This window comes from Eumetopias jubatus, unplaced genomic scaffold (assembly GCF_037043125.1).
Source record: "Eumetopias jubatus isolate StellerSeaLion01/CBP00866 unplaced genomic scaffold, mEumJub1_p1.0 scaffold_2, whole genome shotgun sequence".
In the NCBI taxonomy this organism is placed as follows: Eukaryota; Metazoa; Chordata; class Mammalia; order Carnivora; family Otariidae; genus Eumetopias; species Eumetopias jubatus.
In genome coordinates, this window is record NW_028274808.1 from 34,068,892 (window position 1) to 34,090,996 (window position 22,105).

General features: G+C 40.4%; 1 pseudogene; it reads right to left on the minus strand.

Moving 5' to 3' along the window:
* Window positions 1-21,365: 21,365 nt before the first annotated feature.
* LOC114198151 (U6 snRNA-associated Sm-like protein LSm3 pseudogene) lies at window positions 21,366-21,666 on the minus strand (annotated as a pseudogene).
* Window positions 21,667-22,105: the final 439 nt, after the last annotated feature.

Genomic DNA, 22,105 nt, shown 5'->3' on the forward strand with positions numbered 1-22,105 from the left:
TAACGGCTTGATTAGGTTATTCACTGCTGGGCTTGGGCATTATCATCCCGGAGCTGCTGAGGGGTGCTGGCGGAGCTGCTCCATCCAGACACCCTCCTCACTTTCGCAGGACTAATTTGATCTCAGAAGTTTTTGCACCGACAGAGACCATCAGGGCTCCCATCATTCCACTGGCGCTCCGGAAAACAAGAATAGCTCCTTGGCCAGAACAGAGACCCAGAGGCTTGGTCTCAGCTCAAGCGTGGACATACTTGCATACAATCAACCTGTCCATATAGATTGCATGCATATGCACATATTTCTTTTTTGAGAAAAGTCTCCTGGGCTGTTTCTTGAGTTATAACATTAAATCAATATAAATTTCCCTTAGAAATTAAAAAAATGACCACATTCCTTTGACAAACAACTCAAGCAGTTACATGTTAAGGGCACACTGGAATTAAATAAATCTAACTCAGGCATGGGGACGGTCACATCACCAAGACTGAGAAGATAAAACTCATGTTTACCAACCTCCATTTTCATCTTAACCGTGTCACAAACAACTTCCATTCAAACAAACCAACAACTTCAAAGAGATGCTAAGACTCCATGCAGTAAGTAAGTATTAAGTAAGTTTTGCATGGCTTCTAGACTTGATTTCTGTGGATTTGATGGACTCTTCTGATAGGGTCTCTGGCTTCTGGTGCAAGGCTGTGGGTCCTGCTGGTTAATAGTAAGCAGGCAGCAAGACTGAGTTTTAAAGCCCAGTCAAATGTTATAAGCTCACCTGATGTTCTTCTTTCTAATGTGTTTTTTTTCCTATTTTACTAACATGCTCTGTCCTTTGCAAAGACTTTTTTAGTTTCAAAAGGATGTCACCATTATGGTCGTCAATGTGATAGGACAGAAAGAGTATACGAGTCCAGGAGTGAGCAAGTTGGTGTTTGAGCCAGGTTCAAGCCTGTGGGCAAATTGTATCAGCACTCTGTACCTCGTTCCTTTTAACTATAAAATGTGGCTGATGCCGTCTACCTGGAGGCATTTGAGGTCATGCATACACAGTGCAGAATATGTAGTAGGCCTTGTATAAGCATTTTTGAAAACCAGGTGGCCAGTAAATGGTAGCAATTGTTTATTATATATTTTGTTTCACTGCCTAACATCGTACCACGAAAAAGTTATTACTATGCAGATATGATACCTTTCCCACTATTTAGTAGGTAAAAAAGAAATTAGAGTGGTCCCCTATGGTCATCGCCCCCTTCAGCTAAGTTCAGGTACACCGATCTTGAAGGTATCAGGCCAGTCCCATCTTGCTCATACCCTCCAGAGCCCAGTCTGGTTCCAAACACATTTCCCAAATTCTGTCTCTTGACCTGCAAGTTTAACCCTGTTTCTTCCAAATCCTGAGTGTGAATGGGTTTCTCCTAATTCCATCCACATAGGCTCCACTGCTCACGGCCACTTGAGCTAGCAATGGGAAAAGAAGGCAGGATCAAAGTTCCAAAGTATTTTGGTTTCACTAAAGTGAAAAGATACACTGTTTAATTGGAGGGAGGAAAGCAAGCTGCAGAAGAGTATGTATAGTAAAATCCAATTTATATTAAGTATATCTGTATTCATTTCAATTTACTTTAGTTAATTTCTGGAAGGATACATAAGAGATTTAACAACAGTTACCTCTGGGTAGTAGGTGGGAAGTCAATTTTTTTTTATCATGACTGTGTGTTGCTTTTATATTAAGAACCAAATTTAAAACAAAGAAAAAGAAGCAGGAAAGCCAAACTAAGCAAACCTTCTCTGTGAACTCCCCCAACTTAAAACACTGACCTCTCTCTAATGGTCTAGAATTTACTAGAGAAACATCAGGCCAAAGCAAATATCACAATATAAATGAGGCCCACCTTGTGAAAATTGAGTGTAAAAAAAAAAAAATGCAAACACAGGCAGCACTCCAGCAGGAAGAAACTGCTGCAGAGAACCTGGCTTTGAAGTAGCAGGTCCGATGGTGGGGAAGGAAGCTGACAGTGAACACAGGTAGCCTTGGGTGCCAGGACTACGTGCTGAGGACCTGCTAAGGGGAGGTCACAAAACAGACATGGGTGTGGGATGTTTTATGATTTTTTAGAGGATTTTCCTGTTGCAGATGATTCTTTCAATCGTCAGGTCCTACGATGTGGTTGTAGGTTTGGATACATCACTAAGAGCCAGGAAATGAACATTTATGATGTTTAGAGGCCATATTACCAAATGGTGAACAATCAGAACAATCCAACAAAATGATGGTGGAAAGTGACTATCCCCTCCAAAATAATAAACCAAAAGAAGCAATTTCCAGGCAACGTGTGAGAAACAACCTAATGTGTAAAATTAGCTACTTTTGCACCAGCTTGACCATTAAGCATGCAGATTCTGATTCATCTGTGTGGAGATCATGCATTACAGACCAAAAAAATCCCAGAACTGAGGCACTAAGCTAAGGTCACCAGGAAGAGGTCAGGGTGAGAACACTGGAACCCACGTTGAAAGGAAGAGTGGAATGGAAAATTAATTTTAGATCCCAGTTACTGGCCTGTTTCCAAAGGCCTATCTGTTCCAGGGTGCAAGGAAGTGTGGTGTGGAACTTGGCCTTGGCTGATCATATGGCCCGATCTAGGGCCTTGCTAACATAAGCTGGAACCAGAACGCCAGCCCTGCAGTCAGCAGTCAGACGAGCACTGGAAACAGTGATGTCATTGGCTGCAAAGGGTCAAGAGTCACAGAGATGAAGGACATTTCTGCTATTAAACCATTTACCTCCGGACATTCCCTCAAATGTCCCTACACAGCCCTAATGAGGGGGAAGAGCTGGAGTTGAGAGCTGGTTCATCTCTGCCCCACACACGGTATGTCCTGCCTCAGTGTGAACACAAGAGTGTTCCCACTTACCTGAGGCTCTCGGTTCTCCTTTCCATTTTAGTAAATCACCCAGGCTGCCTTCTAGGACATCTCAGATCCAACCTTCTCTGCCTTTCTTATGGTAAGAGGCCCCAAACCCTTTCTCTGGAAGCACAGTCTGGTGGGAAATATAAAGCCACGTCAGGAGCCTTCCTTTGCTGTCCCTGGGGATATACTTTCTGGTGACACTCTGTGGAGGTGGAAGTGGGAGGGAAGGATCTTGACCTCCTTCCAGTCAGGAAAGTACTGTCATCTTTGGTAGGAGCAACAGTGCCCAGTGGGGCTGCTGTCCACTGGATGACACTATTTGGTGGTGGTGGTGCTTGGGGGGTAGTAATTAGCCCTACACGTTACTGTCACCATGATCTCCCCAGACTAAAACACATGGGGCCCTGATGACAGTTTAAACAGGTCTTCTTCATTGAAGAGGCTAGTAATTAACCCAATTCCCTTATCATCTCTTCAAGGAAGTCTCTCTAGTTAGAGGAGTTCCCTCCTGACTCCCAGTTACTATCTATTTTTAATTTCCTTCATCAAGTGCATCCTAAAGTCTGGGTTTTCTCAAAAGCAGAACCTGAGGCAAGGACTTGGGTTTGTGGGTCATTTATCTGATAGTCGATCCCAGGAAGCAGGAGTAGGGATGAGAGCACAGAGGAAAGCCAATATGAACATGTATTACCATGGTGTGTGGTGTAGACGCCTGATTCCAGTCAGACTCCCAAGAAGACGAGACTTTAGAACACAGCCTCACAAGATCCACCTTAAAGGTAGGAAGCCCAGAACATTTACCCACCAATTCCCAGTGCCCCCTGTTAGTTGAGGGTTGCCCCTGGAAGCATGAATTGTTTGCTGCTGCCTGATGCTGGCCAAGGGTCTCCTGAGAGGCATCTGAGAAAACCCAGAGGCAGAATGCAGAGGACACAGGAGGCAGACAAGAAGTAGGACATTGACAGCTCCAGGAAAGTCTGAGCTTACATGGAATTGTCGACCAAGGGTATGGGCTGCAATCAGAGGTAGGCCAGAGGGATAGGGCATGGACAGTAGAGGCATCTCCTACAGCACTTGCTCTGAAATTCTCTTACTTATAAGATACTCATTCAATGTCTCTCTCACTCCACTGAATAACAGAGACCCCTACATAAGAGCAGAGACCTCCAAGTGCCCATAACAAAGCTGTAAGAATTGGAAACTGACACTGCCCCACCCCCCACTCCTTCTCAGGCTTAGGAGTCAGCCAGAGGAGCTTGCCTGAAATCTAACTGCCCACTCTGCCCCTCAGTCAAGCCCTGTTGTGCAAAGCAAAATCTGCCCAGCCACAAGGGAAGCCCTGAATATTTCCTCTGTCTTGTTGACTGGAGTACACACTGTACCTAGGATAGTAACTGCTACGTAGTAGGTGTTCAACACATTTTGTTGGATGAAATAGTTCAAGTTTACTTGGCCAATCCATAATGAATTGTAAGTTTCATAACCTTTCCCATCCTTTGAACATCAGAAGTAGTTTTCTTCTCCAGGTTTCTGGTGGTCACATGGAACAGAATGTGTTTTCTGACCTCAGGATATGCTGGTTCTCCCAGGGCTCAGAGGAAGGATGCGGTCTGCCATGATAGACTAAAATTCTATAGCCCTCCACTTCAGGCTGAAGTTATTGTTTGCCTAAATAACCTGAACATAAACACTCTTCCCAAATACCCAGTCTTGCACACCTGTTTCCACCCCTTACCTGCTTCTAGTTCTAGAAATATATACCTCCTTCCACATTTACCAAACTTTGATCATATTTCTTGCAAAATCCTAGCTCAGGCTTTATGACTTAGGTGGCATTTAACCCACCATCCTGCTCTGAGTTGTTTTATAATGATAACTCATATTAACTAACAGTGAACTATTCACCCCCAACTCATAACACTGTTGCTTGTAAAAAAGAATCCGGACTCTTTTCCTGACTGTAGTTTAGAGACCATGGGATGGTTTTGTGGTCAGAGTGAAAGTTGGAGTTCATCTACCACAAAAGCAAAAGCCCCATATTCTCTATTTTTGTTTATGGCTTTTCCTTGAATTTTTTTGAACCTAAAAAGGAGGCAAGAGGGGCAGATAGTGTCCTGGTATCTGAGAGACACAGGAAATAGTTGCTAAGCATGGGCCATCACTAGGGCTTTCCTTGATGCACCCAGGTTTCTTGATCTCACAGATGCATCTGTATACACATAACCTCACAAAGAAATCACCAGGAGTCAGAGTGTTTGATTGTATACCATGAGCTGAATTTTGAGCCACAAATACAGGTAGAACTCTGGGTTCATGTTCTGACCCCAGATGATCATATGAGGTCTAGAACCAAACCATTTAGATCAATTTATGCACGTTCTGCATGGAGCACTGGGTGTTATATGCAAACAATGAATCATGGAGCACTACGTCAAAAACTAATGATGTCATGTATGGTGATTAACATAACAAAATTTTAAAAAAGACAGAAAAAAAAAGACATGTGAAAGGTTATTTTTAGTTTTGTGAAAGACTTCTAGGTTATAAATACCCACCTCAGTCAGTCCAATTTTAGAAGATACTCATTTATAAAAGAAGAGTAGCTCAGTTTATAGTAGTTTAATGAATTCTGACCTAAGAAAGCAAAAAGGGTATTAGGGAGTTTTATGGGTTAAACTGTGTCTCCAAAAAAGATATGTTGAATCCCTAGCCCCAATATCTCAGAATGTGACCTTATTTAGAACTAGAGTCATTGAAGATGTAATTAGTAAAGATAAGGTCATACCAGAATAGGGTGGACCCTTAATTCAATATGACTGGCATGCCTATGAGAAGGGAGAACACCACATGAAAACATAGAGACACATGGGAAGAAGATGGCCACATGACAATGAAGGCAAAGGTTGGAATGATAAATCTACAAGTCAAGGATTGCTAAGAACTGCCAAAAGCTAAGAAGAGGCAAGGAAAGATTTTCCCATTAAAGTCACCAGAGAGAGCATGGCGCTGCCAACATCTTGATTTCAGACTTCTAGCCTCTAGAACTGTGAAGCAATACATTTCTGTTGTTTTCGCCACCCAGTTTGTGGTACTTCGTTAGAGCGCTAGGAAATGAATACAGGAAACAAACTAGGATGACAGCCTAAGAAGTAGATCCCATTAGAGCTCTAGAAGTGTAAACATTGCCACCACCACCACCACCACCCCCCACACTGCCCATGGTGTGTGCTGAGCCCTGCTGCAGTGAGCAAAGATCTTCTGGGAAATGCTGCTCAGTGGACAGACACTTTGGCTACATTGCCAGTTTGCTTGTAACTGAAGAGTATGGTTCTTTGGAAATGAAGCAGGATTCCTCTGAAATTGGGAGATGCAGCCCTCCATCATCCTGAAGTTTTACAAATCACTGGGGAAAAAAAGATGTGGATTAGATGTCACTGGAACTTGGAAGAAGGAGGAGGTGAAGGAGGTGAACAGGGGTGGGAGGCAGGGGAGAGGAGAGGAGATGGAGAGGGGAGGAAGAAGAGTGGTACAAGGTAAGATTTCCAAAAAGAAACAAGGCTCTCATCTTCTTCATCCTCAACTCCAATTTATCCCCAGATATGCATTTTTGAACCCATTAACTTTGTCCCTTCCCTTGACCCTAGCACTCATTCAGAGCCTCACACTTTCTCATTTTGATCACTGTTTAACCTTGTACCAGCCTCTTAACCCACCTGTATACCGTTACCAGAGCGAGCGTGGCACTCCCTGCTCACAGCCCTTCCCTAGCTTCCTATCACCCATGGGGACTACACCAGGACTTCCAAAATCATACTTCAATCCATACTTCCTGTACAATCCTTTATCCTTCACTACAGAGTATCCTCGACTCCAGCCCAATCAATTATATATCTTGATTTTTCAGAAGTGTCTGCATTTTCTCCTACTAGAAATGTCCTTCCTCCTTTTTTACCTTATGAGCTTCTCATTCTTTTCAATCCAGCAAGGATATCACCTCCTTTATAAAGACTTTCGTTGGTCCCTACCCCAGCTGTAACAGAATGAATTTTTCCCTCTCCTGTCTTCGCATAGAACTTAAAAAATGACACCTACCACAATAAATTATTGTTATCTGGCCATGGAAGAGTTTGCCCCATCAGTCTGTATGTTCCAAGAACACCTTATTTGACTACAGAATCCCAAGGCCTGGCATCATGGCTGAAATGTGGAAGGTTCTCAATAAATATTGTAAAAATAAAGGATGTGTGAATGAGAATGGCATACTCCAAGCACTATGGTTTACCCCCATTGTCCCCCAAAGTGGTCAGATGTCCTCCATCTGGAGCCATTTCCCAACCCATAAGGGAAATTCAGCAGATTTTTAGATACCAGTACCTTCTCTTCTCCTGCATCTCTGCACAGGACTCTCATCAAGTTCAAGGTTGGCTTCAGTCTAGAAAAATAAATAGGCCTCCCCTTAGACAAAATAGAGCCAGCTAATTTATATGAGAAGTCGACTCCAGGTCCCCTGCCTCCTGGACTGAGCAGAGAGAGCAAGATGAAGAGTTCCACCATGAGTTACTGTGCTCAGGCTGGCCTCTCTCTAACATCGGGGCCTTCTGTTCCTGTGACAAAGTTTATGTCCTAAGTCATTAAGTTTTTCTGCCAAAACACAACGTGTTTCTTTTTAAAGGCCCTTGTTCCTGCTCAGAAGTTTCTTAATCAGAAACAGTGACTAACTGTTCAACTCCAAATAAAGGAAATAAAATTAAATGTCCCAATTGCTTTTTGCTGATTTGGCCTTTGGTTTCATTTTATTATTTTCTTTACAAGCCTAAAGCTTATGGAGGAACTCCCCAGTGCCCAACTCACAGTTCTGATGTGGAGGGAGAGAGGTATAATGCCCAGTGTGACATTTGAGTTACAGTTTCTCTAAACCACATGCAAACCTTGATGAATAGAAATGTAAAGTTCCAACACTGAAAACCAGGGTTCCTGGCCTGGGGTTGGAAGACTTGTGTGGACCCCTGCTTGCAGAAATGTTGGGTCATTTCCAGAACCAAAGAGACAATGGTTTAGGAGAAAAGAAAAGCATTCTGCCAACTTCTACCTCTTCAATTACATTCCGGCTGCCTTTCCTATTTATGAAAGGCCACTGCAGTTGGCATCCATGCTCCAACCACGGAAACACCTGGAATGTGGCCATCCAGGGACATTCTAGAGAAAAGTCCAGAAAAGAGGGAGGAGAGTCCAAAGAAGAAAAAAACTATAAGAATTGAAGGAACTGGGTAGAGACACTGAGAATCATTGATGTTAGAACTGGAGAACATCTATTTCATTGTGTACCTTGTACAAATAAATAAAAATTAAAAATAAATAAGATAAAAATAAATAAATAAATAAATAAATAAATAAATAAATAAATAAATAAAAATTTAAAAAGTGAGGCCTTGAGAAACCTGGACTCCCAAAAGGGGATAAAAATTGTTCCATGCCATCTTCATTCTACTGGATGAAAGAAAGCATAAAGGAACAGGGTATGTCAAAGTTTAAAACTTAGCACAGTTCCTGGCACAAAGCATACTTGATAAAATAACATTAAATAATAGTTCACACAGGGGCTAAAATAACCTAATATTTACATTGTCCCTGAAGTAACTTCCCACAGTGAGAGTCTGGATTTACTAACCTTATTTTCAAATTATTCCAGACTTACAGAAGTTGTAAGAATAGTACAAAGGATCTCCATACACCCCCTCAGCCATCAACTCATCAACTTTTTTAATGTTTGCCACATGGTGTTCTCTATCTATCTACCTATATACACACACATATTATTTATTCCTAAACATTTGGAGTAGGTTTCTTTGGATCTGTTTCCTCTGATTGCTTCAATGTATATTTCATGAGAGCAAGGACATTCTCTAACAGTTACCAAATCCAGGAAATTTCACATTTGCACAACACTTTAATCCATAGTTCATTTTCAAATGTCAACGTTGTCTTAATAATGTCCTTTATGTCATTTTTCCCGCACGAGACCCCATCCAGGGTCACATCCTCTGTTTAATTGTCTTGCCTCCTTAGTCTACTCTAATCTGCATAGATCCTCAGCCTTTCTTTGTCCTTCATGAAACTGAGATGGTTGGAGAGTACAGCCCAGTGGTTTTCTAGAAGGCCCCCCATTTTGGATTTACCTGATGCTCCCCCATGAGATTCAGGCCAGGCCCTTTTGGCTGGAGCACCGCATGAGAAGGGGTGTGTTCTTCTCAGTGCCTCTGGAGGCACACTAAGTCTGCCCCTTCTTGATAATGTTGATTTTGATAAGTGACTTCTCTGCTGTAGAGTTACTAGTTTTCCTTTCGTAATTAGTAAGTAATTTGCAAGGAGCACTTTCAGAACATGTAAATATTCTGTTCTCCATCAATCCCCACAATGGATTTAGCAGCCAGTAAATTGTTTGCCTTTTACTCACTGGGTTATAATCCATTGCTGACATTATTTGGTTTAGTGCTCAGGTTATCCCAGATTTGGCCAGAAAAACTCCTTCAGGCTCTCCTTTATCCTGTTGGCATGTGCCCCCCACCTTTTTAACTTACGTTCTTTTTAAATTTTTGGCAATACAGAATGTTGTAGGATCCTTTGTGTCTTTTCTGCCTTGTTCCTGAAATCAGCTTTGATCTGGAGGTCCCTGGTCACTTTGAGTGAGGAATGGTATTTAAAAATCAAGACCTAGATGTCAGGTACGGTCATTGCTATTGGAATGTCATTGGTTTAAGGTCCTATCAGCAGAGCGAGCCAATAATATATATTTCTGAAATTATCTGCTTATACTGGTACCTCCAGTCCAAACCAATTCTTTGTGGGTATTTCTGTATTTCTTGCCTTTGCCTATTTCTTATTTGTAGCTCTCTGTTTCACACTGAGAATCCTGGCTCACAAAATAAACAAACAACAACAACAACAACAAATACATATATATATATATTCATTTGCTTAGTCCTATAATATACATAAACAAAACAGTTTTTTAAACTAAGCTACGTGCATACCACTACCATAAAAAAATGAGAAAAGTTCAAGAGATGTTTGCATGTTTTTCTTTAGATGAAGACATAGTCAAAGCACTCTGTTCAAAAGTTACTTAAACTAGCTTTTATCCCTCCCTTTGGTGTGGTTATATTATTCCATTGAAATAACGTAGGGTGTATTTATTTCTCTTTCCAAACAGTCTTAGGGCTTTTCCCCCATCCTCACTGGCTTACTTTCATTTTTTTTAATTTGTAGAAAAATATGATCCCCCTAGTCAAAACCATATGAAAATGTATACCCCAAAAAGTGTTCCCTCCCCTATCCCATCTGTCTTATTTTCCTCCACCTCTATCTTATCTAGGGAACCAACTTCATTAGTCTCTGGTTTATACTTTCTCTATATTCTTTTTCCAAAATAAACTGACAAAATGTAAATTATTTCAAAATAAAAAATAAAAAGATATGCATATGTTTTCTTATTTCTCCTTCCTTGACACAAAGTAATATATAATATATACATTCTTTTTTTATTAACATATAATGTATTATTTGTTTCAGGGGTACAGGTCTGTGATTCATCAGTCTTACACAATTCACAGTGCTCACCATAGCACTTACCCTCCCCAATGCCCATCACCCAGCCACCCCATCCTTCCTACCCCCCTCCACTCCAGCAACCCTGTTTGTTTCCTGAGATTAAGAGTCTCTTATGGTTTGTCTCCCTCTCTAGTTTCGTCTTGTTACATTTTTTCCTCCCTTCACCTATGATCCTCTGTCTTGTTTCTCAAACTCCTCATATCAGTGAGATCATATGATACTTGTCTTTCCCTGGTTGACTTATTTCGCTTAGCTTAATATCCTCTAGTTCCATCCATCCACGTTGTTGCAAATGGCAAGATTTCATTTTTGATGGCTGTATAATATTCCATTATATATATATATACACCACATCTTCTTTATCCATTCATCTGTTGATGAACATCTAGGCTCTTTCCATAATTTGGTTATTGTGGACATTGCTGCTATAAACATTCGGGTACAGGTGCCCCTTCGGATCACTACTTTTGTATCTTTGGGGTAAATACTAAGTACTGCAATTGCTGGGTCATAGGTTAGCTCTATTTTCAACTGTTTGAGGAACCTCCATACTGTTTTCCAGAGTGGTTGCACCAGCTTGCATTCCCACCAACAGTGTAGGAGGGTTCCCCTTTCTCCGCATCCTTGCCAACATCTGTCATTTCCTGACTTGTTAATTTTAGCCATTCTGACTGGTGTGAGGTGGTATCTCATTGAGGTTTTGATTTGGATTTCCCTGATGCCAAGTGATGTTGAGCACTTTTTCATGTGTCTGTTGGCCATTTGGATGTCTTCTTTGCAGAAATGTCTGTTCATGTCTTCTGCCCATTTCTTGATTGGATTATTTGTTCTTTGGGTGTTGAGTTTAAGAAGTTTTTTATAGATTTTGGATACTAGCCCTTTATCTGATATGTCATTTGTAAATATCTTCTCCCATTCTGTCGGCTGTCTTTTGGTTTTGTTGACTGTTTCTTTTGCTGTGCAGTTTTTTATCTTGATGAAGTCCCAATAGTTCATTTTTGCTCTTGCTTCCCTTGCCTTTGGCAATGTTTCTAGGAAGAAGTTGCTGCAGCTGAGGTTGAACACGTTGCTGCCTGTGTTCTCCTCAAGGATTTTGATGGATTCCTGTCTCACATTGAGGTCTTTTCTCCATTTTGAGTCTATTTTTGTATGTGGTATAAGGAAATGATCCAGTTTCATTCTTCTGCATGTGGCTGTCCAATTTTCCCAACACCATTTGTTGAAGAGACTATCTTTTTCCCATTGGACATTCCTTCCTGCTTTGTCAAAGATGAGTTGACCATAGAGTTGAGGGTCCATTTCTGCACTTTCTATTCTGTCCCATTGATCTAGGGATACACATTCTTTTGTACTTTCTTTTTCCATTTAATATATTTAAATTCATTTCATATTAAATGACAGAAGTCTTCCTAATTCTTTTTACAGCTCCTTAGTCCTCCCATGAGTACATATAGAAGTTTGTTCAACCAATTTTCTATATTTGGGCTCTTAGGTAATTTCTGATATTTTGCAGTTGTGAACAACACTGCCATGATTAACCTCATGAATATATTTTTGTATCATTGGAAATATATCTGCAGGGTAAATTGTTTGGTCAAAGAGTAAGTACATAACCTTAAAGAGGTTACACCATCTCAGTACTCACCAACCATGTGTGTGAGTGTTGTTTTTCCTACAGCCTCACCAACAGAGTGTGCCTGAGAGTTGAGAAAATGTCCATATTTCACTGTAGTCTTATAAGTGAGGTTGAACATCTTTTCCTATTTTTGATCTCTGTGTGTGTGTGTATGTGAATTGTCTTTTTTTATAAGATTTTTGGTCATTTTCCCCTTAATTTTAAGACTTGTTTGTTCATTAACCCATTATTTGTCGTATATTTCCAGTATTTTCTACATTTGTTATATGTCTTTTGACTGTGCTCATGGTATTTTCTGTCATATATTTCTTATGTAGGCAAATTTACCAAGTTTTTTGTGCATCTTGATCTTGAATTGTAGTTACCAAGCCATTTCCTACACCTGAATGAAAGTAGAATCCATCCATTTAAAAATTCTTATGTAATTTCATTTTTATGTTTACACTCTAATCCATTTGAAGTTTTTGTAATGTATGGTGTGTCTAAATGGCTATCCAGTTATCCTGAATTAGTTATTAAAAAGTCCATATTAGCTTCAATGATTTCATATGCCACCTTGATCACATACTAAATTTCCAGACGTACTTGGGTTTATTTTTTGACTTTCTGTTCCATTCCATTTTGCCTTACATCATGTGCTAGTACCACACTAGGTTAACTACAGAGACTTTATAGCATCTTTTCATATCCAGAGGGCTGGTCCTCTTCATGGATCTCCTTCTGTTGTTTTTTAGACGTTCTTACATGCTTATTTTCTGTAAAAATGTTAGTAACAACTTCAATAGTGCCAGAGAAACAATGTATTGATATTTTTATTGGGAGAATTATTATCTTGATGATGTGGAGATATTCTATCCAAAAACAAGAGATATTTTTCCATTTGTTTAAGTCTAGAAGTCTGAATCGTGTGTGTGTGTGTGTGTGTGTGTGTGTGTGTGTGTGTGCCCCTACATTTTTCCTCTATTTTTTTAATACTTTTCACCCTAAAATAAAATCACACAAAACAAATGTAAAGCTTAGGGAATTATAGAGCAAACAGCTTTGTAAGCAGGTCAAGAAATAAAACTTTGCCACACCAAAAACTCTCCATGTGCTCCCTCAGTCACAGTTCCCTCCCTCTCTCCAAAAGTAGCCATATCCATAACTGTATAGCAATCATGTCCCTGCTTTTCTTTATATTTAAACACCATGTGTACATCCTTAGATACTAAGGTTTAATCTTGTTGATGAAAAAAATGTTTGCTATGTGCCTTAAGTCTCATTTAATCTGCAGATTTCTCCTCTAGACCTTTCTCTTCTGGGCAGTTCATCTGCTGAAGGTCCTGGACTATCAGGCCTGTAAAGTTGTCATTGTCTGGGTGTTCCCAATTGCAAACTCAAGAAGTTTGTTCCTCCTGGAAATTGCAGCTGGCACCAGAGGATGGATTAGACTCAGCTTTGATCCCCTTGGCAAGATTATAGGTGGTATTGCATTATTTTATCAAAGAACAGAGAATGTCAAAGATTTCATCTTTTTTGATATTAGCAGCCACTGATGCTCAATGCCTTCAGTGTTTTTTTTTTCAGTTCTTTTGATTTTGTGAAACCCCTTCTCTAATATCTTCTTAGAATATACAGATGTGGGTTTTACATCTTCTATAAGAATCAGAAGTCAGCTCCGCTCCCTCCGCTTTACCTTTACCCTCATCCCTATTATTATCCACATGTGATACCACAGAAATCACTCCAACATACTTTCTGGTAGGAAATTCGCACTGCCTATAACACCTCTTAGCAGAGGAAAGAGTTCTATAGCCAATGCCCCAGAAAGGAGCCATCCTCAATGAGTTCTGGATATTAGGGAAGCCTAGGGACCTGGAGTTGGTAAATAGTTTTGGTTTGCTTATTTGTTTTAATTTATTAACATTTATTGAAATGCAGAAGAATGCTTGGTTCTGAGGAGAGAATCAGCACTAAGTGTATTGCTCCAAAGCATATTACAGTGCTGAAAATTTCCTTAGATACCAGCTGCTACCAACACCTGTTTGACCCAGAAGTAACCTTATCTAATGGTGACTTCTCTAAGGCCACAACCAGAACTAGAACCCAGTCCCCTCTTGCCTAGCTCATTCTACTACATAGGAACACTGTCTCAGTTGGCAAGTCTTCCTTTCTTCCCTCCTTCCTCACCAAGTGTAGAAAATCAGGCTACACAAGGTCTTATAGCCACTAGGAAGTACTCTTAGGGCAGCTTTTCAAGTAGGAACTTTCATTACTCATTAATTATTATTTTTTTAAATTAAGCTCCTACTTTGTACCAGGCACCTTGCCTAGCTATGGCTACACGTAATGAACACACATAGTCCTTCCTTCATGGGGTTTCTTATAATCCACTAAGGGAGAGGAAAAATAAGTAAGTGGTTGCATAAATAAACATAATTACAGATGGTACTAAATGCCATGTAGAAAAATAAAAGAGTGCTATAAAAATAATAATAAAAGAAAGAGCTCCTTTACAATGGGCACAGGCCTCTCTGAAGGGTTGGTCATCTATACTCTTCATGAAAGATGCAATGGCACATGGATAGCCATAGGCACCTTCCTCTACCTTAATGTCATTCCTTGATTTCTTTAATGAACTTGTATTAGTATGTTCTTATGCACAAATTACTTAGGTGCTAAGGATATACCAAGTTGAAATGGTATGGTCCTTGTCCTAATAAAACCTGTGGGAGGAAAAGATGGCAGATGAGTAGGGGCCCTATCCCAACTGGTCCCCAAAATTGAGCTCTGAACACCCACGAAATCAGCCTGAGATGTAAGAAGATAGATCTGGATCGCTACAAGCAGAATATCACAGGCCGTTGGTTTCGAGGTACAAAGTGGGGAGCCATGATTCCGTGGGCACATATTGGAAGATAAACAGAAGGGGGAAGGGAGCTGTGGGGATCCTACACCACTGGTGAGTGATAGCTTCATGCACTGGGGACCGAGCACAGACTAGCAGACCGGTAGTGGTGCAGAAAGGACTTTAGGGCAGCCCCCTGACTGAAACCAGGAGCGGCAGGGCCACACGTGTGACCTGGGGGTGGCTGGTGGTTTTAGAAGCATAAAGGGCAGAGACGTGCCCCAACCTGGAGGCGAGGACTGGGAGCCCTGCTGAGGGGTACACAACCCAGGATGCTGCAGTTTATAGCAGCACAGACAGAAACAGAGATAGTGTGGCCTGGCGACCTCACTGAAGAACAGACTGCAATCTCTCTGCTCTGAAGCAGAGGGTTGGAAATGATCTCTTTTGTTCCAACTCTCAGAAAGGATGCAGAAAGCTACCAGGGAAAGCTGCAAGAGAACAAAACCCCCAAAAAACAGGTTTTCACTAGCCCATTCCCACCATAGGGGACAGGGCAACTCTACACAAACAGGGTTGCCTGAGTAACAGCATGGCAGGGCCCTCCCCCAGAAGACAGGTTAGGAGAACAAGAGGCCAACAACCTTAAGATCCCTATAAAACAGGTGCATCTTGCTTGAGTTGTGATCAATAATTTGGACTCTGTACATTCCCTCAACCACCCCTCAACAGAATGACTAAGAAGAGGAACCCCCAAAATAGGAAAGACTCAGAGACTGTGACTTCTGCCACAGATTTACAAATGGATACAGATATAACCAAGATGTCGGGAATGGAATTCAGGGTAGCAATTGTGAAGACAACAGCTAGAATGGAGAAATTGATTAGTGGCAACATAGAGTCTCTAAATGCAGAAATGAAAGCTGAACTAGCAGAATGTAAAAATACTATCAATGAGATCCAATCTAATCTAGATAATCTAACAGCTCGGGTGAGTCAGAAGAATGAATTAGTGATCTAGAAGACCAATTAATAGACAAAAAGGAAAAGGAGGAGGCCAGGGAAAAACAACTCAAAATCCATGAAAATAGAATCAGAGAAATAAGTGACACCATGAAACATTCCAATGTCAGAATTATTGGGATCCCTGAAGGGGTGGAGAGAGAGAGAGAGGACTAGAAGATATATTTGAGCAAATGGTAGCTGAGAACTTCCCTAATCTGGAGAATGAAACAAACATTCATGTCCTAGAGGCAGAGAGGACCCCTCCCAAGATCAAGAAAAACAGGCCAACACCCTGGCATGTAATAGTAAAACTCACAAATCTTAGAACCAAGGAAACCATCTTAAGGGCAGTTAAGGGGAAGAGATTCCTTACGTACAGAGGGAGGAACATCAGAATAACGTCAGACCTATCCACAGAGACCCAGGAGGCCATAAAGGGCTGGCAAGACATATTCAGGTACTAAACAAGAAGAACATGCAGCCAAGAATACTTTATCGGCAAGGCTGTCATTTAGAATGGATGGAGAGATGTAGAGCTTCCAAGACAGGCAGAAACTGAAAGAACATGTGACCACTAAGCGAACCCTGCAAGAAATATTAAGGGGAGGTTCTATAAAAGGAGAAAGACCCCAAGAGTGATATAGAACAGAAATTTACAGAGATAATCTATAAAAACAACGTCTTCACAGGAAACATGATAACAATAAATTCATATCTTTCAATAATCACTCTTATTGCGAATGGCCTAAATGCTCCCATAAAACGGCACAGGTTGCAGATTGGATAAAAAGACAGAACCCATCCATATGCTGTCTACCAGAGACTCATTTTGAACCTAAAAATACATCCAGACTGAAAGTGAAGGGATGGAGATCCATCTTCCATGCCAATCGACCTCAAAAGAAAGCTGGGGTAGCAATTCTCCTATCAGACAAATTAGATTTTAAGCTAAAGACTGTAGTTAGAGACACAGAAAGACACTATATCATTCTTAAAGGGTCTATCCAACAAGAAGATCTAACAATTGTAAATATCTATGCCCCCAACATGGGAGCAGCCATCTACATAAGCCAACCGTTAACCAAAATAAAGAGTCATATTGATAACAATATGTTAATTGTAGGAGACCTCAATACTCCACTCTCAGCAATAGACAGATCATCTAAGCCAAAAATCAACAAAGAAACAAGAGCTTTGAATGACACCCTGGACCAGATGAACCTCATAGATATATACAGAACATTCCACCCTAAAACAACAGAATACTCATTCTTCTTGAGTGCACATGGAACTTTCTCCAGAATAGACCCCATACTGGGTCACAAATCAAGTCTCAACTGACACCAAAAGATTGAGATTATTCCCTGCATATTCTCAGAACATAATTCTTTAAAACTGGAACTCAATCACAAGAAAAAATTTGGAAGAAATTCAAACACTTGGAAGCTAAAGACCACTCTGCTCAAGAATGTTTGGGTCAACCAGGAAATCAAAGAATTTAAACAATTCGTGGAAATCAATGAGAACGAAAACACATCAGTCCAAAACGTATGGGATACTGCAAAGGTGGTCCTAAGGGGGAAATACATAGCCATCGAAGCCTCACTCAAAAAAAAAAAAATAGAAAAATCCCGAATTCACCAACTAACTTTACACCTTAAAGAACTAGAGAAAAAGCCATGCATTAGAAGAGAAATGATTAAGATTAGAGCAGAGATCAATGAATGAGAAACCAGAAACACAGTAGATCAGATCAACAAAACTAGAAGCTGGTTCTTTGAAAGAATTAACAAGATTGATAAACCCCTGGCCAGACTTATCCAAAAGAAAAGAGAAAGGACCCAAATTAATAAAATTATGAATAAAAGGGGAGAGATCATGACTAACACCAGGGAAATAGAAATAATTATTAGAAATTATTATCAACAGGGTGCCTGGGTGGCTCAGTCATTAAGTGTCTGCCTTCGGCTCAGGTCATGATCACAGGGTCCCAGAATCGAGCCCCGCATCAGGCTCCCTGCTCCACGGGAAGCCTGCTTCTCCCTCTCCCATTCCCCCTGCTTGTGTTCCCTCTCTTGCTGTGTCTCTTTCTGTCAAATAAATAAATAAAATCTTTAAAAAAAAAAGAAATTATTATTGACAACTATATGCCAATAAATTGAGCAACCTGGAAGAAATGGATGCCTTCCTGGAAACCTATAGCCTGCCAAGACTGAAACAGGAAGAAATTGACAACCTGAATAGTCCAATAACCAGTAACGAGATTGAAACAGTTATCAAAAAACCCAAAAAACAAGAGTCCAGGATTGGACTGATGGATTCCCTGGGGAATTCTACCAAGCATTCGAAGAAGAAAAAAATACCTACTCTCCTGAAGCTGTTTCAAAAAATAGAAACCAAAGGAAAGCTTCCAGACTCAGTCTATGAGGCCAGCATTACCTTAATCCCCAAACCAGGCAAAGACGCCATCAAAAAGGAGAATTTCAGACTAATATCCCTGATGAATACGGATTCCAAAATCCTCAACAAATTCCTAGCTAATAGGATCCAACAATACATTAAAAGGATCATCTATCACGACCGAGTGGGATTTATCCCCGGGGTTGCAAAGGTGGTTCAACATTCGAAAATCAATCAGTGTGATAGATCACATTAATAAGAGGAGGGAGAAGAACCATATGGTCCTCTCAGTTGATGCAAAAAAAGCATTTGACAAAATACAACATCCTTTCCTAATTAAAACTCTTCAGAGCATAGGGATAGAAGGAACATTCCTCAAGTTCATAAAATCTATCTATGAAAAGCCCACAGCGATTATCATCCTCAGTGGGGAAAAGCTGAGAGCCTTTCCCTTAAGATCAGGAACACAAAAGGATGCCCACTCTCCCCACTATTATTCAATATAGTACTAGAATTCCTAGCAACAGCAATCAGACCACAAAAAGAAATAAAAGGTATTCAAATTGACAAAGAAGAAGTCAAACTCTCTCTCTTTGCAGATGACATGATACTTTATGTGGAAAATCCAGAAAACTCTACCTCCAGATTACTAGAACTCATACAGCAATTCAGTAATGTGGCAGGATACAAAATCAATGCACAGAAATCAGTTGCTTTCTTATCCACTAAAGTGCAACTGTAGAAAGAGAAATTAGAGAAACGATTCCATTTACAATAGCACCAAAAACCATAAGATACCTCGGAATAAACCTAACCAAAGAAGTAAAGGGTCTATACCCTAGGAACTACAGAACACTAATGAAAGAAATTGAAGAAGACACAAAAAGATGGAAAAACGTTCCATGCTCATGGATCAGAAGAATAAACATTGTTAAAATGTCTATGCTAAGCAATCAGACAACAAAAAGAAATCAAAGGCATCCAAATCGGCAAAGAGGAAGTCAAACTCTCACTCTTTGCAGATGATATGGTACTTTATGTGGAAAACCCAAAAGACTCCACCCCACCCTTTAGCCAACCCAAAACTGCTAGAACTCATACAGGAATTCAGTAAAGTGGCAGGATATAAAATCAATGCACAGAAATCAGTGGCATTCCTATACACCAACAACAAGACAGAAGAGAGACAAATCAAGGAGTCGATCCCATTTACAATTGCACCCAAAACCATAAGATACCTAGGAATAAATTTAACCAAAGAGGCAAAGGATCTGTACTCAGAAAACTATAAAATACTCATGAAAGAAATTGAAGAAGATACAAAAAATGGAAAAACGTTCCATGCTCATGGATTGGAAGAACAAACATTGTGAAGATGTCAATGCTACCTAGAGCAATCTACACATTCAATGCACTCCCCATCAAAATACCAACCACTTTTTTCAAAGAAATGGAACAAATAATCCTAAAATTTGTATGGAACCAGAAGAGACCCCAAATAGCCAGAGGAATGTTGGAAAAGAAAAGCAAAGCTGGCGGCATCACAATTCCGGACTTCCAGCTCTATTACAAAGCTGTCATCATCAAGACAGTATGGTACTGGCACAAAAACAGACACAACGATCAATGGAACAGAAGAGAGAGCCCAGAAATGGACCCTCAACTCTATGGTCAACTCATCTTGACAAAGCAGGAAAGAATGTCCAATGGAAAAAAGACAGTCTCTTCAACAAATGGTGTTGGGAAAATTGGACAGCAACATGCAGAAGAATGAAACTGGACCATTTCCTTACACCACACACAAAAATAGACTCCAAATGGTTGAAAGACCTAAACGTGAGACAGGAGTCCATCAAAATCCTAAGGGAGAACACAGGCAGCAACCTCTTCGACCTCAGCCACAGCAACTTCTTCCTAGAAACATCACCAAAGGCAAGCGAAGCAAGGGCAAAAATGAACTATTGGGATTTCATCAAGATAAAAAGCTTTTGCACAGCAAAAGAAACAGTCCACAAAACCAAAAGACAACCGACAGAATGGAGAAAATATTTGCAAATGACATATCAGATAAAGGGCTAGTACCCAAAATCTATAAAGAACTTATCAAACTCAACACCCAAAGAACAAATAATCCAATCAAGAAATGGGCAGAAGACATGAACAGATATTTTTCCAAAGAAGACATCCAAATGGCCAACAGACACATGAAAAAGTGCTCAACATCGCTCAGCATCAGGGAAATCCAAATCAAAACCTCAATGAGATACCACCTCACACCCGTCAGAATGGCTAAAATTAACAAGTCAGGAAATGACAGATGTTGGTGGGGATGCGGAAAAAGGGGAACCCTCCTACACTTGGAGGGAATGCAAGCTGTTGCAACCCCTCTGGAAAACAGTATGGAGGTTCCTCAAAAAGTTGAAAATAGAGCTACCATACAATCCAGCAATTGCACTACTGGGTATTTACCACAAAGATGCAAATGTAGGGATCTGAAGGGGTATGTGCACCCCAATGTTTATAGCAGCAATGTCCACAGTAGCCAAACTGTGGAAAGAGCCAAGATGTCCATCGACAAATGAATGGATAAAGAAGAAGTGGTATATATACACAATGGAATATTATGCAGCCATCAAAAGGAATGAGATCTTGCCATTTGCAATGATGTGGTTGGAACTGGAGGGTGTTATGCTGAGTGAAATAAGTCAATCAGAGAAAGACATGTATCATATGACCTCACTGATATGAGGAATTTTTTTTTCTTAATGATCACATTTATTGAAAGGGTTGGAAAAAAATTAAAATGCCCTTTAGCTTAAGAATTTTTTAGTTATCCCAAATCAACTCGTTTCAGGAGTGGAAGAATCCTTGGTCATTTCTTAATATCAAAATTTACACAGGTTTCTCTTTTGAATGTCTTCTACATTTAAAGAGGCAATCATACAAAAGCTCCTATATTCCATATATGATAAATTCTTTGTTTCAGCCAACTCTTAAAGGAGGGGCAACTAGTACAACACCATCTCCCCGGACAAAAAGCATTGGAAAATTCAGTTTTGTTGATTTATATATCTCTTTGTATGTTTCCTCATCAATTTCTATAGTAGTCACAGTTTCTTCCACATCTCCCAATATCATATTTAAATGCTGATCATAAGCATGTAATCTGCCTCGAAGCTCTCTCTCATTTTCACATAAATTCGCTCATCCAGGCAAGCCTGATGAGATCCAGGGGCTCTTCTACAGTGTTGGTAGTTTGTTGCTGGTCCACATCGTCCGCCATGTTTCAAACCCTCTGATATGAGGAATTCTTAATCTCAGGAAACAAACTGAGGGTTGCTGGAGTGGTGGGGGTGTGAGAGGGATGGGGTGGCTGGGTGATAGACATTGGGGAGGGTATGTGCTATGGTGAGCGCTGTGAATTGTGCAAGACTGTTGAATCACAGATCTGTACCTCTGAAACAAATAATGCAATATATGTTAAGAAAAAAAAAAGAAGATAGCAGGAGGGGAAGAATGAAGGGGAGTAAATTGGAGGGGGAGACAAACCATGAGAGACGATGGACTCTGAAAAACAAACTGAGGGTTCTAGAGGGGAGGGGGGTTGGGGGGATGGGTTAGCCTGGTGATGGGTATTAAAGAGGGCACATTCTGCGTGGAGAACTGGGTGTTATACACAAACAATGAATCATGGAACACTACATCAAAAACTAATGATGTAA